Genomic DNA, 5000 nt, shown 5'->3' with positions numbered 1-5000 from the left:
ATGCCGGTGTACGTGATAGAAGTAGTGACGTTTTGTCAAAATTAGTTGATGAAAATGAACTTGATGATGTTTTTCAATGTCTGGAAGGGGGGCGTCAAGTGACATTTACGCGTTTTCAAGGCAGTAGTCATGCGCGACTGGATCGCATGTACATTTCGTTGGACATGATTCCAGGATGCCACGGTTATTGCGTTGTACCCGTGTCATTTTCGGATCACTGCCTGGTAAAATGTAACATAGGTATAAGGAAAAGGGAACATGCTTTTAATTGGTATCTATGGAAACTCAATGACTTGTTATTAAATGATGAAACTTTTGTAAAGGCAGTACGGGATGCGGTTAATGAAATACGCGAAGATGCGGCTGACACAATAGCAGAAAAGTGGGAATGTCTTAAACAAAAAGTTAAAATGAAAGCCTTAGAAAGGTCAAGCTGCCTCAAATTTGAGAGGGAATCTAAAGAAATGGTTTGCGAACACTACTTCAGCAGCTGATAACGCTTGAGTGCAAAGAGCCTGGTCTGTACAAAGACGATGTGCGGAGCGTCAAGGAAAAGCTTGAACTGTTTGACAAGGAACGCTATCAAGGTGCCATAGTGCGAGCACGAGCAGACGCACTAGCGGCAGGGGAGACGCCCACTAAAAGGGCGCTCGGTTTAGAGAAGGCACACGGACGACGAAACCATGTCGATCACCTTTTAATGAATGGAGCTGTTGTTGACGACACCGAGAGCATAGCACACGCCTTCTTCCAGTACTATCAGTCGCTCTTTGCATTTCAGGAAGCGAATTTAGAGGGTTTCAAAGCAGACTTTCTGCACCGTATGCCGCGTTTGAGTGATGAAGCTAAGGAGCGATTAGAAGGGAAAATAACGGAGAGGGAAGTTGAAAAGGCAATAGACGATTTAAACTTGGGCAAGTCACCGGGACCAGATGGACTCAGCGCCGCCCTATATAAGACATTGAAAAGAGAACTGGCCCCTTTATTAGTAGAAGTACTTAATGAAGCGTACGAGCAGAAATCATTGCCACCTTCTTTTGGGAAAGCGCACACTATTCTAATTCCGAAGAACGATAAATTAGATAAACTGAGATTCGTATCATCCTATAGGCCCATATCACTAACAAATGTGGATTACAAGATATTTATGAAGATTTTAGCAACCAGACTTCAAAGCGTCATAAAGGAAATCGTTGCAGACCATCAGACTTGTGGAATCAAAGGGCGAACAATTTTTTCTAACATCCATAAGATGCGGTGTGTGCTCGAGTGCTGTGACGTCACCGGTGGCGGCGTTGCAGTTCTTCAGCTGGATCTTGAGAAAGCGTTCGATTGCGTCGCTCACGTTATTTTGTTCTCCATATTGGATCATGTTAATGTAGGTACCATCATCACTGAGGGTGTGGCCTTGGCGTACCAGAACTGCACTACAAGGTTAATTGTTAATAAGTCTCTGGGGGCCCCCATTAAAATCATGCGGTCAGTGCGCCAAGGCTGTCCCCTCAGTCCTCTGTTATTTGCTATATACATAGAAGCAATGTGTGTGGCCATTACCGCAAATAACAATATACGTGGTTTTAGATTAGCAGGATCCGAAGTGAAGCTGCTAGCGTATGCTGATGACGTTGCAGTGTGTTGCACAGACGAACCAAGTGTGACTGAAACAATTGCTGTAGTTAAACATTTCTGTGACGTCACGGGCAGCAAAGTCAATTGGGGCAAATCCCTCGGGCTGTGGCACGGGGAGTGGTTTTCGGCACCGGAATACTTCGCCAATGTCAACTGGGTGAAAACTCCGACGAAGTATCTGGGTGTTCCCCTCGACAGGTACAAAAGCAGCGATGAGTACTGGAGGAACCGAACTAATGAAACGAAAGAAAAAGCGGACAGATGGACAAGCACTAACCAGTCTATTTTTTCAAGGGCAACAATTTGTAATATGTTTTTTATAGCGAAGTTATATTATGTTATGCAAGTGTTGCATTGTTCCAGGGCAAATGTGCAAAGGCTGCACAGAGTTTTTGCGGTCTTCATCTGGGGTTCAGCATGGGAGAGGGCTAGCCGAACCAATTTGTTTAGAAGAGTGAAGGACGGGGGTGTTGGCCTGGCACATCTTTTTGTTCGTCAACTTGTCAACCGCTTTTTGTTTTTTCGAGATGTGCGCGATCCTTTTTTGCGCACCGTATGTCAACTCAAGTTGAGCGACGCGTTGCCGGGCGTATGTTGTTAGTACGGCAAGCATGACCGGAAAACTTCGAGGATATCTTAAGGAAGTGGTCGACAGCGTGCGTTTCCTGTCAGTTCGTTTTTCAAATGATTTTCTGTTTGAAGTGAAAAGGAAAAAACTGTATAATGATGTGTGCGACATTGTGTTCCCAGTGCCCTTATACAGAGCCATATACAGTGGAGGGCCAGGACAAGACGTCCTTAAACGGGTGAAACGCATGCAGGTACCACCAGGGGTTAAAACCTTCTTTTTTAAGCTCCACACTGGAACACTTTCCGTGAAGACATTTATGGAAGAGCGAGGCTGTCTTGTGCCGTGGGGATCACACTGCTTGATCTGCAAGAAGCCCGAAACCATCGATCACGTGTTCTTGCACTGCTGGGCGGCTGTGTTCTTCTGGGACGTCTTGAAGCGAACACTGAAGAAAGAATTACCTGTAGACCCCCAAGGTATACGGTATCTGCCAATTAAGGATGAAGAGGGAGTTCCATACGACTTTTTTATGTTGAATGCACTCCACTGTATATGGCGGGCTCGAATGGCTGGATACCATTGCGATGCCGACGCCCGCCCGGTTCACATATATTTTAGAGAATGTATGTCGCGGTACGTTGATATACAGAAATTGCAAGAATGTCCACCGGATTGGCTGTCGAGGCTTGAAGCTCTCACAGCCATGAAGGCATTTTAATTCGACAACGCCGGTCCCATACGGACAGTCGGCATTATCGCTATTTTTTTTCCCCTTTTTCTTCCCCGCAAGCTTGTATTGCTGACATGTGTGTAGTATTTGTATGTTGAGTATTGTGTCGAAAACCGGCATTAAATTAAAAAAAAAAATCGGCCATACCATGCTGAATACGCCGGTTCTCGTCCGATCCCCGAAGCTAAGCAGCATTGGGCTCGGTCAGTACTTGGGAGGGAGACCACCTGGGAACACCGAGTGCTGTTGGCACCCTTCTTTTTGCTTTTTTTTTATTATTCCGTGTTTCTGTGACGTTTTTTTTTTGTGTGTGTGTGTGTGTGTGGGCAGCTGTTTTTACTGTTACTTACGTTCAACTGGAGCCTGCTGGTAGAGCCGACGCCGAAGTGTGAAACCAATATGAAGGCCACTACGCGATATTCTGCGCGGAATGACGGACGTAATGCTGCATGCAAAATTTAGTCGCACGAGCTTCTAACCGCTTCGCTATCACGCCCGCCCGCATACAGCTCAATGACAACTCGTCGATAAAGTGGCACATTGTGGGCTGCAACGCACGCATAATGCGCTCCCCCTCTTTCTTGTTTTTGTGAGCGAGCATGACTTACTTGCACGCACGCATGCAGCGAACAACCACAAACGGAGTAATCGACGTGTGCGTGTATTGTTCGCGGAAAGACTGCCGCGTACGTGATGGAGCAATACATTCACTGGGCGAATGCACATAGCACGATACAGGTGCAGTCAGAAACACAGCATCCATGCCATCGGCCATACCATGCTGAATACGCCGGTTCTCGTCCGATCCCCGAAGCTAAGCAGCATTGGGCTCGGTCAGTACTTGGGAGGGAGACCACCTGGGAACACCGAGTGCTGATGGCACCCTTCTTTTTGCTTTTTTTTATTATTCCGTGTTTCTGTGACGTTTTTTTTTGTGTGTGTGTGTGTGTGTGGGCAGCTGCTTTTACTGTTACTTACGTTCAACTGGAGCCTGCTGGTAGAGCCGACGCCGAAGTGTGAAACCAATATGAAGGCCACTACGCGATATTCTGCGCGGAATGACGGACGTAATGCTGCATGCAAAATTTAGTCGCACGAGCTTCTAACCGCTTCGCTATCACGCCCGCCCGCATACAGCTGAATGACAACTCGTCGATAAAGTGGCACATTGTGGGCTGCAACGCACGCATAATGCGCTCCCCCTCTTTCTTGTTTTTGTGAGCGAGCATGACTTACTTGCACGCACGCATGCAGCGAACAACCACAAACGGAGTAATCGACGTGTGCGTGTATTGTTCGCGGAAAGACTGCCGCGTACGTGATGGAGCAATACATTCACTGGGCGAATGCACATAGCACGATACAGGTGCAGTCGGAAACACAGCATCCTTGCCATCGGCCATACCATGCTTACGATAACGACAAATATTCACGTAGCACGGAGCATATTAGAATGCTGCGATGCTTTTGATAAACGTGTAGCCATGTTGCAACTGGACATGGAAAAGGCCTTTGACCGCGTCAACCACCAAGTTCTGTTTTGTATCCTCGAACACGTGAATGTCGGCAGAGTGCTCTTGGAAGGTGTCAAAATGGCATATGCTGGTTGTACGGCAAATCTTATTGTTAATAAGCAGCTGAGTGAAAGTATCACAGTTCGTTCTTCCGTGAGGCAAGGGTGCCCATTGTCTCCATTGTTGTTTGCACTGTATCTCGAACCTTTTTGCCTGAAAATTAAATCACACGAAAAAGTGCGTGGCTTCGGGATGTTGTCCACTGAAGTTAAAGTACTTGCGTATGCGGATGATATCGCCATATTTTGCGAAGATAGGGAAAGTCTAACTGAAGTGGTGAAGGACGCGGCTAGGTTTTGCAAAGCCTCCGGAAGTGTGATAAACTGGGAAAAGTGTTTTGGTTTCTGGCACGGAAAATGGGATTATGCGCCTGAAATGTTTGAGAGCGTTCAGTGGGCAACGTCACCTGTCAAATACTTGGGAGTGCCACTAGACCAATATCAAGAACCTGCAAAACATTGGGAAGCGGAAAATGAGCGCACACGCGAATGTACGC

At 46.8% G+C, this 5000-nt stretch overlaps 1 non-coding gene and 1 pseudogene across 1 annotated transcript; both read left to right on the top strand.

Annotated features, from left to right (window-relative positions):
- Nucleotides 1-3063: 3063 nt before the first annotated feature.
- Nucleotides 3064-3182, top strand: LOC139058292 (5S ribosomal RNA; annotated as a pseudogene).
- A 511-nt stretch (nt 3183-3693) lies between these two features.
- Nucleotides 3694-3812, top strand: LOC139058372 (5S ribosomal RNA). Its single transcript, XR_011513358.1, has one exon. It is a non-coding gene; the product is annotated as a 5S ribosomal RNA (ribosomal RNA).
- The last annotated feature ends 1188 nt before the right edge of the window (nt 3813-5000 follow it).

The sequence above is a fragment of the Dermacentor albipictus genome, chromosome 3, assembly GCF_038994185.2.
Source record: "Dermacentor albipictus isolate Rhodes 1998 colony chromosome 3, USDA_Dalb.pri_finalv2, whole genome shotgun sequence".
Classification (NCBI taxonomy): domain Eukaryota; kingdom Metazoa; phylum Arthropoda; class Arachnida; order Ixodida; family Ixodidae; genus Dermacentor; species Dermacentor albipictus.
This window is presented reverse-complemented; position numbering and strand designations above follow the sequence as displayed.